The sequence below is a fragment of the Crinia signifera genome, chromosome 12 (assembly GCF_055691185.1).
Source record: "Crinia signifera chromosome 12, ASM5569118v1, whole genome shotgun sequence".
NCBI lineage: Eukaryota > Metazoa > Chordata > Amphibia > Anura > Myobatrachidae > Crinia > Crinia signifera.
The window spans coordinates 6670213-6685347 of record NC_139228.1 but is presented as its reverse complement, the minus strand read 5'-3'; positions in this window follow the sequence as shown (position 1 = coordinate 6685347).

Here is a 15135-nt window from a genome sequence, read left to right as displayed (position 1 = left end):
TCATAACAGGTATCGCGGGGGTCTCCGTTACCGCAACCCGATGCTGGCCGCATATGTTAGTACATATGCGGTAGCATCGCGGCGGCTGCCATGCGAAGGGCGGCGATGTATGTTGATACATCCCGCCCTCTGTCCGATGACCACTGGCCGCACATAGCAGCGATAACTAGACCGGCTCCAGTGAGCAGGTGGCAGCATCAGTACCGGGAATAGTGCCGGGAGCCAAGAGGGAGAAGCAGCGGCCCCGCTCAATAAATATGCGCATATGTAATTAACTGACCCGCTCATTAAATATGTGCATATGTAATGATCTTACCTGCTCATTAAATATGTGCATATGTAATGAGCGGACCAGTGCTACTGTCTGTCCTGTTCTCCCCTGCTTTCACACTGCAAACCTGCTTGAGACCCGGTATTAGCTGCAGTGTGAAAGGGGTTTAAAACGGTAATATACTGTTTTTCATCTGCAATGTGAAAGGGGTCAAGTGGCTCAGACATTTTGGCAATGTGAAAGCAGCATCACATACCTGATGGCTGACTTCGCCCATTGTGACATGAGAGACGCGTCTGTGCGGCCGGACCCCGGGTACAGCGATAACCGCAGAATAACAATGCAGGTCATCTGATCTCATGTGACAATGGCTGTAATTACTGCAGGAGCGGCGATTGCGCCATCGCGGACAGCCTGGCATCAGCTGCCATCATCATCCCTCGTATACAGTTACATACTAGAGTGGCATATGAATAGCACGGTGCCCTGCCCAGACCGGCTCACATCGCCGATGTTTCACTACGTGTCAGAAAGTCTATCACAGAAATACATGACATGGGTCGTTCCACGTGACTCACGTTACATCTCATCTTCATGTTTCATTGTACCGCAGACATAAATTAAGCTGAAATTCAAAGTTTTGGGGGAGTTTCTATTTCACATGGGAAATCTACTTCTTATTTATTTAGCCCTCTCTAGGAGATAATAGATCTGATTGGTTGCCTATAGCAACATCACATGTGAAAAAAATCTTCCACCTTAGTAATTTCCCCCCACTGAAACCAATAGAAAACGTATGTTTAAAATACGTGACTCATGTTACACATAGGAATTGAAGGGGCTGGTGTACACTGGTCAAAATATCATTAGTGACCCAGGGGGGCACATGTAACAGGCCCTACAGGCTGGGGGAGCAGAGCATGTGGTCACCCCATGGCCACCAGCACTGCATCCTACATGGGACCAGGTCCTACAGGCTGGGGGACCAGAGCGTGACACCTGGTGGGTGTAACTATGGGATCACCCCATGGCCGCCCGCACTGCATACAACATGGGACCAGGTCCTACAGGCTGGGGGACCAGAGCGTGACACCTGGTGGGTGTAACTATGGGATCACCCCATGGCCGCCCACACTGCATACAACATGGGACCAGGTCCTACAGGCTAGGGGACCAGAGCGTGACACCTGGTGGGTGTAACTATGGGGTCACCCCATGGCCGCCCACACTGCGTCCTACATGGGACCAGGTCCTACAGGCTGGGGGACCATAGCATGATACCTGGTGGGTGTAACTATGGGGTCACCCCATGGCCGCCAGCACTGCGTCCTACATGGGAGCAGGTCCTACAGGCTGGGGGACCAGAGAGTGACACCTGGTGGGTGTAACTATGGGATCACCCCATGGCCGCCCGCACTGCATACAACATGGGACCAGGTCCTACAGGCTGGGGGATCAGAGCATGAAACCTGGTGGGTGTAACTATGGGGTCACCCCATGGCCGCCTACACTGCGTCCTACATGGGACCAGGTCCTACAGGCTGGGGGACCAGAGCATGACACCTGGCGAGTGTAACTATGGAGTCACCCCACAGACACCCACGCTGCGTCCTATATGGGACCAGGTCCTACAGGCTGGGGGACCAGAGCATGACACCTGGGGGGTGGTCACCCCATGGCCGTCCGCACTGCATCCTACATGGGACCAGGTCCTACAGGCTGGGGGATCAGAGCATGACACCTGGTGGGTGTAACTATAGGGTCACCCCATGTCCGCCCGCACTGCGTCCTACATGGGACCAGATCCTACAGGCTGGGGGAACAGAGTGTGACACCTGGCGGGTGTAATTATGGGGTCACCCCACAGGCACCCATGCTGCGTCCTATATGGGACCAGGTCCTACAGGCTGGGGGAACAGAATGTGACACCTGGTGGGTGTAAGCATGGGGTCACCCCATGGCCGCCTGCACTGCGTCCTACATGGGACCAGGTCCTACAGGCTGGGGGACCAGAGCATGTCACCTAGTGAGTGTAACTATGGAGTCACCCCACAGGCACCCATGCTGCGTCCTATATGGGACCAGGTCCTACAGGCTGGGGGACCAGAGCGTGACACCTGGTGGGTGTAAGCATGGGGTCACCCCATGGCCACCCGCACTGCGTCCTACATGGGACCAGGTCCTACAGGCTGGGGGACCAGAGCATGACACCTGGTGGGTGTAAGCATGGGGTCACCCCATGGCCGCCCGCACTGTGTCCTACATGGGACCAGGCCTGTGGCCACTCATCGCTGTGTCGGGGTAAGACCAGTGGGTGAAAGTTCGGGGCATTTCCCAGTAATCAGACTGAAATCCTATTTATGACATACTTTCCACGCTGTCACCCGCGTCACCCGCCTCTTCTCTGCTGATTACATCCTGTCTGTATGTACACCTTGGACCTTTACACTCCTATCACCACACCCAGAATATACACAGGAGAAATCAGTGTGACACTCTCCGGGGATCTGTGAGGATCAGAGCAGGGGTACAGCGGGCGTCCCGATACACCCCTTATTGCTGTGTAACCCTGCTGCTACGCCAGCTGCTTGGTTGGTGTAGTGGACTTAGGTGGTGCTTGGTGGATATTGAATCCATAATCCATCTGTGTGGAGTTTGTATTGCTCCATTGTGTGTTTGGTGGGTTCTCCAGTTTCTTCCCACACACCAAATGAAGGTGACAGGTGACTGGGCTCCCTATACCTGTGTCTGTGATGGGGAATGTATGTGACTCCATGGCTTCCCCAATATCCAATGTTTAAAGGTCTGTGCATGGACTGTATATATGTAATGTATATATAGGGGGAATGAATGAGTCAGTGGAAATAGGTGCGTATGGTTAGTGTAACGGGCTGCCCAGGAACCCTGCGGGTAGTGTAACGGTCTGCCCAGGAACCCTGCGGGTAGTGTAACGGGATGCCCAGGAACCCTGCGGGTAGAGCAGTATTAGTATAGGATACGAAGCGCTCACCTTCCTGGTACCATGTATCTTATATAATGACGGTGTAATAATGCTTGTATTAGGGTCCAATAATTATTGTTATTTTTTATTTACTTTATTTGTAACTCTATCTTGTTATTATTTTTATTTATTTATATTCAGCTCTAGATCTTCATTATGCTTAATTTTTGTTTTTCATCTGTTATCTTTTATATTTATTTTTATTTCTATCTTTTGTTCTATTTTTATTGCATTTTATGGTACTTGTGTACATTCACGGCTCCCACGATGTCCATCGCACAGTAAAAAATCGCATTGCATCGCATTCGATTTGATTGCATGCGATCGCATGCGATTTTTAAAAGAAATGCATCCAAATGCATTGAAATTAGTATGAAACATGATCAATGGCCCCCAAATGTAATTTTTCAGGCTGTACCACCCCCACTATCAACGTGAACCCGAAGCGTGGCGAGCGCAGCGAGCCCGTGAGGGGCGGCGGTACGCGTCCTACGACCTTTTCATACCCCCACTATCCACGTCGGCGTGGAGTTGAGAATCGAAAGTGTGGCGAGCGCAGCGAGCCACCGAGCTCGAAGCTTGGCGAGCGCAGCGAGGGGACACGTATACTTTCACAGGTATACGTATCCCCTCGCGGGCTTCACAGGTGTCCGCGTCCCCTCGCTACGCTTCGGCTCGGTGGCTCGCTGCGCTCGCCACACTTTCTATTCTCAACTCCATGCCGACATGGATAGTGGGGGTATGAAAAGGTCGCCACGCTTCGGGTTCACGTTGATAGTGGGGGTGGTACAGCCTGAAAAATGACATTTGGGGGCCATTAATCATGTTTCATACTAATTTCAATGCATTTGGATGAATTTCTGTTAAAAATCGCATGTGATCGCATGCGATGCGATCGCATGCACTTTTTAAAAAAATGCTTAAAAATGGCAAAAATAGCATCCCATCGCATGCCACTACATATGGCATGCGATGGCATGCGATGGCATGCGATGGGAGCCGTGAAAGTACACAAGTACCCATTTTATTCTTAATCTGTTTATTATTATTTCTTTATGACTATATTTTCATCGTTATACGTATCTTTATTGTCACTAACTGCAACATAATACAGCCGAAAGGAACACCTCGGAAAAGTTTAAAAAAAAAAAGAAAGAAAGAAAACAATCCCGTTTTTTTCCCTATTTTTTTCTACTACTATCTTAGGCATGGACACGACTACCGGCTATTCTCTCCCCCGCCCCTGGGATTTGATTGATATTGTGCTCCACCTATCATTATCACTCAACAATGGACACACCCACCAATCAGTGAACATAAAAACCTGACACACAGACGGGTATTGGTTACCCTAGAAAAAGGCCGTTAGGCTGAAACGCGTTCAGGCCTACACACACACATCGCGCCCAATACCAGGACAACCAACATTACCACCTTGGAGCCTCCTCCCAGCCATAAGTTGAGCACACAGGCACAGTGCAGTGCTGGCTCTGGTCTTCCGAACTCTTGGGAGAGCAGCAGTCCGCTAGTCACATGCACTAGCTGCCTGTGGAGCAGGTGTATGGCGTCTCTCACCCTCCGGACGGGGTCGGTGTAAGGCATCACTCACCCTCCTCACGGGGCCGGTGTATAATGTCTCTCACCCTCCTGATGGGGCTGATGTATGGTGTCTCTCACCCTCCGGACGGGGCCGGTGTAAGGCATCACTCACCCTCCTCACGGGGCCGGTGTAAGGTGTCTCTCACCCTGCTGATGGGGCCGGTGTAAGGCATCACTCACCCTCCTGATGGGGCCGGTGTAAGGCATCACTCACCCTGCTGATGGGGCCGGTGTAAGGCATCACTCACCCTCCTCACGGGGCCGGTGTAAGGCATCACTCACCCTCCTCACGGGGCCGGTGTAAGGTGTCTCTCACCCTGCTGATGGGGCCGGTGTAAGGCATCACTCACCCTCCTCACGGGGCCGGTGTAAGGCATCACTCACCCTCCTGATGGGGCCGGTGTAAGGCATCACTCACCCTCCTCACGGTGCCGGTGTCAGGTGTCTCTCACCCTCCTGATGGGGCCGGTGTAAGGCATCACTGACCCTCCTCACGGGGCCGGTGTAAGGGCTCTCACACGCTCCTGATGGGGCCGGTGTAAGGCATCACTCACCCTCCTCATGGGGCCGGTGTAAGGGCTCTCACACCCTCCTGATGGGGCCGGTGTAAGGCATCACTCACCCTCCTCATGGGGCCGGTGTAAGGGCTCTCACACCCTCCTGATGGGGCCGGTGTAAGGCATCACTCACCCTCCTCATGGGGCCGGTGTAAGGGCTCTCACACCCTCCTGATGGTGCCGGTGTAAGGGCTCTAGCACATTTCTGATGGGACCGATCTGAGGCCTCTTGCACACTCCTGAACGCGTCAGTGTAATGCCTATTGCACCTTCCTGACAGGGTCGGTGTAAGGCCTCTCGCACCCCTCTGATGGGACCAGTGTAAGGGCTCTCGCACCCTCTTGATAGGGTCGGTGTAAGGGCTCTCACACCCTCCAGATGGGGCCGGTCTGAGACCACTCACACACTCCTGATGAGGCCGATGTAAAGGCATTCGCAATGTCCTGTTGGGGCTAGTCTGAGGCTCTCGCACTCTCATGACAGGGCCAGTGTAAGGGCTCTCGCACCCTCCTGATGGGGCCGGTCTAAGACCACTCGCACACTCCTGACGAGGCCAGTGTAAGGGCTCTCGCAATGTCCTGCTGGGGCCGATATGAGTCCTCTCGCACCCTCCTGACAGGGTTGGTGTAAGGCCTCTCGCACTCTCCTAACAGGGCCGGTGTAAGGGCTCTTGCACTCTCCTGATGGGGCCGGTCTGAGACCACTCGCACACTCCTGACGAGGCCAGTGTAAGGGCTCTCCCAAAGTCCTGCTGTGGCCGATCTGAGTCCTCTCGCACCCTCCTGACAGAGTTGGTGTAAGGCCTCTCGCACTCTCCTGACAGGGCCGGTGTAATGGCTCTTCAACTCTCCTGACAGGACCGGTGTATTGGCTCTCACACCCTCCTGACAGGACCAGTGTAAGGGCTCCCGCACCCTCCTGACAGGGCCAGTGTAAAGCCTCTCACACCCTCCTGACAGGGCCGGTGTACGGGCTCTCACACCCTCCTGATGGGGCCGGTCTGAGACCACTCACACACTCCTGATGAGGCCGATGTAAAGGCATTTGCAATGTCCTGTTGGGGCTAGTCTGAGGCCTCTTGCACTCTCATGACAGGGCCAGTGTAAGGCCTCTCGCACCCTCCTGATGGGGCTGGTGTAAGGCCTCTAGCACCCTCCTGATGAGGCCGGTGTAAGGGCTCTTGCACACTCCTAATGGGGCCGGTCTGAGGCCTCTGGCACCCTCCTGACAAGGCCGATGTAAAGCATCTTGTACCATCCTGACGGGGCCGGTGTAAGACCTCTCGCACTCTCCTGACAGGGCTGGTGTAAGGAGTCTCTTACCCTTCTGACAGGGCTGGTGTAAGGCCTCTCACACCCTCCTGACAGGGCCGACGAAAAGGTCTCTCACTCTCTCCTAATGGGGCCGGTGTAAGGACTCTCACACCGTCCAGAGAGGGCCGGTGTAAGGGCTCTTGCACACTCCTGACAGGGCCAGTCTGAGGCCTCTTGCACACTCCTGACAGGGCTGATGTTTGGCATATTGTACCCTCCTGAGAGAACTGATGTATGGCATCTTGTACCCTCCTGACAGGGCCAGTGTAAGGGCTCTCGCACCCTCCTGATGGGGCCGGTCTAAGACCACTCGCACACTCCTGACGAGGCCGGTGTAAGGGCTCTCGCAATGTCCTGTTGGGGCCGATCTGAGTCCTCTCGCACTCTCCTGACAGGGTTGGTGTAAGGCCTCGCACTCTCCTGACAGGGCCGGTGTAATGGCTCTTGAACTCTCCTGACTGGGCCGGTGTATTGGCTCTCGCACCCTCCTGACAGGGCCGGTGTAAAGCCTCTCGCACCCTACTGTAAGGGCTCTTGCACATTCCTGCTGGGGCCGGTCTGAGGCCTCTTGTATACTCTTGACGGGGCCGATGTACGCCATCTTGTACCCTTCTGACGGGGCTGTTGTAAGGGCTCTCACACCCTCCTGACAGGGCCAGTGTAAGGCCTCTCGCACCCTCCTGAAAGGGCCGGTGTAAGGGCTCTCGCACCCTCCTGATGGGGACGGTCTGAGACCACTCACACACTCCTGATGAGGCCGATGTAAAGGCATTCGCGATGTCCTGTTGGGGCTAGTCTGAGGTCTCTCGCACTCTCATGACAGGGCCAGTGTAAGGCCTCTCGCACCCTCCTGATGGGGCTGGTGTAAGGCCTCTAGCACCCTCCTGATGAGGCCAGTGTAAGGGCTCTTGCACACTCCTGATGGGGCCGGTGTAAGGGCTCTTGCACACTCCTGATGGGGCCAGTCTGAGGCCTTTTGCACACTGCTGACAGGGCCAATGTAATTGCTCTCGTACCCCCCTGACAGGGTTGGTGTAAATCCTCTAGCATCCTCCTGACAGGGCCGGTGTAAGGCCTCTCGCACCCTCCTGACAGGGCCGGTGTAAGGGCTCTCACACCCACCGGATGAGGATAGTGTAAGGGCTCTCGCACCCTCCTGACAGGGCCGGGGTAAGGGCTCTCGCACCCTACTGACAGGGCCGGTGTAAGGGCTCTCGCACCCTGCTGACAGGGCTGGTGTAAGGGCTCTCGCACCCTCCTGACAGGGCCGGTGTAAGGGCTCTCGCACCCTCCTGACAGGGCCGGGGTAAGGGCTCTCGCACCCTGCTGACAGGGCTGGTGTAAGGGCTCTCGCACCCTCCTGACAGGGCCGGTGTAAGGGCTCTCGCACCCTCCTGACAGGGCCGGGGTAAGGGCTCTCGCACCCTGCTGACAGGGCTGGTGTAAGGGCTCTCGCACCCTCCTGACAGGGCAGGTGTAAGGGCTCTCGCACCCTGCTGACAGGGCCGGTGTAAGGGCTCTCGCACCCTCTTGACAGGGCCGGGGTAAGGCCTCTCGCACAGATACACACACATATACAATATCTAATTGGCCGCTCTCCCAGGACACCTCATGGTGCAGTAGTCTGGTATATGACATTGCAACATCATTTTATTATAAAACGCTCATGTTTAACCAGTAAAATCTATATATAGATCACCCCTGTACGTGTCACATCCCTGTACCCGTAACATCCACCTGTGACATGGCATCTGACCTATAAATCCTGTGCTTTCACCTATATACAGAGAATCGCAGTGACAAACAGAATAGGAGGTGACAAGTCACACCCAGCATGCCCGATGCCTGTCATAGTGTCCTCCTCATACGCAGCATGCCCGATGCCAGTCACAGTGTCCTCCTCATACCCAGCATGTCCGATTCCTGTCATAGTGTCCTCCTCATACGCAGGATGCCCGATGCCAGTCTGAGCGTCCTCCTCATACCCAGCATGCCCGATGCCTGTCACAGTGTCCTCCTCATACCCAGCATGCCCGATTGCAGTCACAGTGTCCTCCTACCCAGCATGCCCGATGCCTGTCACAGTGTCCTCCTCCTACCCAGCATGCCCGATGCCTGTCACAGTGTTGTCCTCCTACCCAGCATGCCCAATGCCAGTCACAGTGTCCTCCTCATACCCAGCATGCCTGATGCCTGTCACAGAGTCCTCATACCCAGCATGCCCGATGCCAGTCACAGTTTCTTTTCCCTTGAGCCTAAGTACATGCCCGCGTGTCCTAAGTATAGGCCTGATACAGTGGCGTAACTATAATTACTGCGCCCCCCCCCCCACACTGGAAATATCTGCAGCGCCCTCCTAAAATAAAGCTCACCCTCCCCCAACCCTGCCTTACCCCGCTGGTGCTGCCGCCGCCGGGTGTGTGGCTGGGACCCGCGATCTCCTTGTCTGCAGTCCCGGCTCCTGATAATGGCAAAAATAGCTCTCAAAAAATGTCCGCCCCCTTACAGCAGACACTTTTGAAGATGCTAGAGGAGCCTCCTCTAGCATCCTCAATAAGTGTCTGCTGTAAGGGGGCGGACATTTTATTAGAGTTATTTTTGCCATTATCAGGTGCCAGCCTGGAGGAGAGCCGGGACCGCAGACAAGTATATCTGCGGGTCCCGGCCACACAGCCGGCGGCGGCGTCAACAGCAAGCAGCGCCAGCAGGGTAAGGCAGGGCTAGGTAAGCGCATCAATAGCCCCGCAGACCCCCGGCACCCACACCTCCCCGCGACCGCGGGGTCTGCAGGGCTATTGTTACGCCACTGGCCTGTTAGTGAACAAATCATCTCCCAGTTCCATATGATTCCCAATCCTGTATGTGTACATACCAAACATATCACCTCTCAGCCTCCGTTTCTCCAGTGATAACATATTTAGCCTGGTATAACCTATCTTTGTATTCCAGTGATTCTGACCTTTTACTAGCTTAGTCGCCAATCTCTGTACCTGTTCCAATTCATTCATATCCTTTTTAAGGTGCGGTGCCCAGAACTGAACACAGTATTCCAAGTGTGGTCTCACCAATGCCTTGTAAAGAGGCACTATCACATTGGCATCCCTTGAATCCATTCCCTTTAATGCATCTATGATGACCCCCAAGTCCTTGTCTACAGCAGAATTTCCTATAATAACTCCATTTAGCCTATAAGTAGTTTGTTCATTTTTGTTCCCATAATAAATTACTTTACATGTATCAACATTAAACTGCATTTTCCACCTTTCCGCCCACATTTCCAGTTTATTTAGGTCCCTTTGTAGTGTTTCCACATCCTCTCCTGAGTTATTTCCTTACTCAATTTGTTCATCCGCATCTATTGCAATTTTACTAATTATATCACTTCCAATACATTAATGAATATATTAAACAAGGTAGGTCCCAATATTGAACCTTGCGGGACTCCACTTTGGACCTTACCCCAGCTGGAATGTATGCCATTTACCACCATTCCCGATTGTGCAACCAGTTTTTAATCCAAATACAAATTTTATCTCCTAACCCTAAATTACCTAGTTTTATTAATAACCTTTTATGAGGCACCGTATCAAAAGCTAAATCAAGCAGTATTACATGAACAGATTTCCCTAAGTCCAGCCCCTACTGACTTCTTCATAGAAGCTAATTAAAATAGTCTGACATGTTTACGAACCCATGCTGAGCCTTACTTATCACTTTCTATTCTTCTAAGAAATTTTGGATACTATCTCTTATTATTCTTTCTAATATTTTCCCAACAATGGATGCAAGGCTGACCGGTCTATAATCTTCAGGGTTATTTTTGCTACCTTTCTTCCATACTGATACTACGTTAGCTATGCGCCATTCCCTTGGTACCATCCCAGAGTTTGATTCCTCGAATATCAGATATAATTCTTTTAGTATCCTAGGGTGTATTTCGTCCAGCCAGGAGATTTGTTACTATTTAGGTCTATTTTTGACTATTTCCTCACTCAAACATACAGTTTGGGAGCAATCAAGAGCCGAGCATTTAATCTCTGGGAGATCGTCTGAAGATTCTTCCCTTGTAAATACAGAAGCAAAAAAATAATTTTCCTTCTATTACCAGGGTACCCAGCTTATTTCTTAGTGGGACAATATTTCCCGTTTATATAACTGTAGATTTTTTGGGGATTAGATTTGCTATCTGCAGCCATTTTACGTTCAGTCTCTAATTTAGCCAACTTGATTGTATTTTTACATTTCTTATTATATTCTTTATATGCAGCAAATGATTTGGGTGTCTCGTCTTGTTTAAACGCTTTGAATACCCTCCTTTTTTTTAAAGCTATTTCAAAATTGACTTTGCTGTTAAGCCACATAGGTTTCCTTTTGACATTTGTTATTTTATTTACCCTAGGAAAAGATTTATCAGGGCCTACTGCACTATTTTTTTTAAAAGTTTGCCACCTTTCAGGGAGTCAGGGAGCGATCGCATGTTCGCAGTTGGGGAGTCAGGGTGAGGTTGCACGTTTTGCAACTGGGCAGTTGGTTGCACAATTGCAGTTGGGGAGTCAGGGAGAATCCACACGTGCACAGTTGGGGAGTCAGGGAGAGGTCGCACATTCGCAATTGGGGAGTCAGGGAGAGGATGCATATTCGCAGTTGGAAAGTCAGGGAGAGGTCTCACGTTCATAGTTGGTAAATCAGGGAGCGGTCGCAAGTGCATAGTTGGGGAGCCAGGGAAAGGTTGCACATTCCCAGTTGGTGAGTCCGGGAGAGGTTACACATTCCCAGTTGGGGAGTCAGGGAGAGGTCACATGTTCTCAGTTGGGGAGTCAGGGCGCGGTTGCATGTGAGCCGTTGGGGACTCAGGGAGCGGTCGCACATTCGCAGTTGGGTAGTCAGGGAGAGGTCACACTGTGCAGTTGGGGAGTCAGAGAGACGTCGCACATTCACAGTTGGGTAGTCAGGGAGCAGTCGCACATTTGCCGTTGGGGAGTCAGGGAGAGGTCACATGTTTGCAGTTGGGAAGTCAGGGAGACGCCGCACTGCCCAGTTGGGGAGTCAGGGAGAGGCCGCAAATATGGAGTTGGAGAGTCAGGGAGAGGCCACACGTGCACAGTTGGGGAGTCTGGGAGAGGCCGCACGTGCACAGTTGGGGAGTCTGGGAGAGGCCCCTCGTGGGCAGTTGGGGAGTCAGGAAGTGGCCACATGTGTGCAGTTGGGGAGTCATGAAGAGGCCGCATGTTCACAGTTGGTGTGTCAGGGAGCAGTCACACATTTGCAGTTGGGGAGTCAGGGAGCAGTTGTACGTTTGCAGTTGGGAAGTCAGGGAGTGGTTGCACATTCACAGGTGGGGGATCAGGGAGAGGTTGAACTGCATGTTCGCAGTTGTGAAGTCAGGGAGAGGTCACACTGTGTGGTGCGTTGCATGTGCCTAGTTGAGGAGTCATTGGGAGGTCGCATGTGTGCAGTTGGGGAGCCATAGAGAGGTTGCACTGTGCAGTTGGGGAGCCAGAGAGAGGTTGCACTGTGCAGTTGGGGAGTCAGGGAGAGATCCCACTGCACAGGTGGGGAGGTAGGAAGGGGGGTCATATGCACACAGTTGGGGAATCAGTGTGAAGTCACATGTTTGCAGTTGGAGAGTCATCAAGAGGACACATGAGTGCAGTTGGGGAGTCAGGGAGAGGTTGCACATTGGCATATGAGGAGTCAGGGAGAGGTCACACTGCACAGTTGGCGATTCAGGGAGAGACCGGACTGCACAGTTGGGGAGTCAGGGAGAGATCACATTGCACAGTTGGGGAGTCAGGGAGAGGTCGCACTGCTCAGTTGGGGAGTCAGAAAGATGTCACATGTTTGCAGTTGGGGAGTCAGGGAGAGGTCGCAATGCACAGGTGTGAAGTCAGGGAGTGGTTGCAATGCGCAGTTGGGGAGTCAGGGTGAGGTCACACGTTCGCAGTTGGGGAGACAGGGAGTTGTCGCACTGTTCAGTTGGGGAGTCAGAAAGATGTTGCATGCATGCAGTTGGGGAGTCAGGGAGAGGTCACACTGCGCAGTTGGGGAATCAGGGAGAGGTCACACTGTGCAGTTGGGGAGTCAGGTTGAGGTTGCATGTTCGCATTTGGGGAGACAGGGAATTGTCTCACTGCGCAGTTGGGGAGTCAGGGAGAGGTCACACATTTGCAGTTGAGGAGTCAGGGAGATGTTGCAGTGCTCAGTTGGGGAGTCAGGGAGAGGACGCACGTTTGCTGTTGAAGAGTCAGGGAGAGGCCGCACTGTGCAGGTGGGGAGTCAGGGAGGGGTCGCAAGTGCGCAGTTGGGGAGTCAGGGAGAGGTTGCACTGCGCAGTTGAGGAGTCATTGGGCACTGCCGTCCCTCCTGCCCACGCACAGCAATGGTTACTGAGGGTTAATCCACTCCGTAATCACCATATCTCAGATGAGATGAGGAAACGGCTGATTTACGCTTCAGTTACATTATCATTTGCATATAGATTTCGCAGTCACAGCATTTCCTGCTTACTGACGGTTTCATTGTCTCTCAGCACAGGAGAATGTCAGAGCAGGGTGCGGCGTCAGGTGCATACCGCTAAATATGGGGGGGCACAGGGGTGCTGCCAGAACTGATGTAACAATAGAGACAGCTGGGATGCTGCTAAACCAACATCCACAGGAACAGAGGCCAAGTACTTATCAACAGGAACAGAGGTCACATACCTACATAAAGGGATAGAGGCCATGTACTTATCCACAGGAATAGAGGCCACGTACTTATGTACAAAAACAGAGGTCACATACCTACATAAAGGGATAGAGGCCATGTACGTATCTACAGGAACAGAGGCCACATACTTATCCACAGGAACAGTACAGAACAGAGGCCACATACTTATGTACAGGAATAGAGGCCACATACTTATCCACAGGAACAGTACAAAACAGAGGCCACATACTTATCCACAGGAACAGTACAGAACAGAGGCCACATATTTATCCACAGGAACAGTACAGAACAGAGGCCACATACTTATCCACAGGAACAGTACAGAACAGAGGCCACATACTTATCCACAGGAACAGTACAGAACAGAGGCCACATACTTATCCACAGGAACAGTACAGAACAGAGGCCACATATTTATCCACAGGAACAGTACAGAACAGAGGCCACATACTTATCCACAGGAACAGTACAGGACAGAGGCCACATACTTATCCACAGGAACAGTACAGAACAGAGGCCACATATTTATCCACAGGAACAGTACAGAACAGAGGCCACATACTTATCCACAGGAACAGTACAGGACAGAGGCCACATACTTATCTGCAGGAACAGAGGCCACATACTTCAAAGAGAAAAGGTGGAGGAGCGCTTACCTACAACATTCTCACAACTTGATCAATTGGGTATCACATTAAAATATAAATGTATTAAAAAACAATATATATATTCATGATGAATAAAATATGCACACATAAAATTAATGTTAGAGGACAATGGAATACTTATTGTTGTTCCCGCTTGTTCCTATTAATGCTCCCTCTTGATGGTTAGACTTGGTCTCCCATTTTGTACTCCATATAACTGGTATTGTGGGTCTCCATAAACCTACTGGAGTCCCAAGGTCTTTCCTGAAGATGTTTGGATCAGGTCACATACTTATCCACAGGAACAGTACAGAACAGAGGCCACATACTTATCTGCAGGAACAGAGGCCACATACTTATCCACAGGAACAGTACAGAACACAGGCCACATACTTATCTGCAGGAACAGAGGCCACATACTTATCTACAGGAACAGAGGCCAAGTACTTATCTACAAAAACAGAGGCCACATACTTATCCGCAGGAACAGAGGCAACATACTTATCCGCAGGAACAGAGGCCACATACTTATCCGCAGGAACAGAGGCCACATACTTATCTACATGAACAGAGGCCACATACTTATCTACAGGAACAGAGGCCACGTACTTATCTGCAGGAACAGAGGCCACGTACTTATCTACAGGAACAGAGGCCACTTACTTATCTACAGGAACAGAGGCCACGTACTTATATACAGGAACAGAGGCCACATACTTATCTACAGGAACAGAGGCCACATACCTATCTACAGGAACAGAGGCCACATACTTATCTGCAGGAACAGAGGCCACATACTTATCTACAGGAACAGAGGCCACATACTTATCTACAGGAACAGAGGCCACATACTTATCTGCAGGAACAGAGACCACTTAATTATCTACAGGAACAGAGGCCACTTAATTATCTACAGGAACAGAGGCCACGTACTTATCTACAGGAACAGAGGCCACATACTTATCTACAGGAACAGAGGCCACGTACTTATATACAGGAACAGAGGCCACATACTTATCTACAGGAACAGAGGCCACTT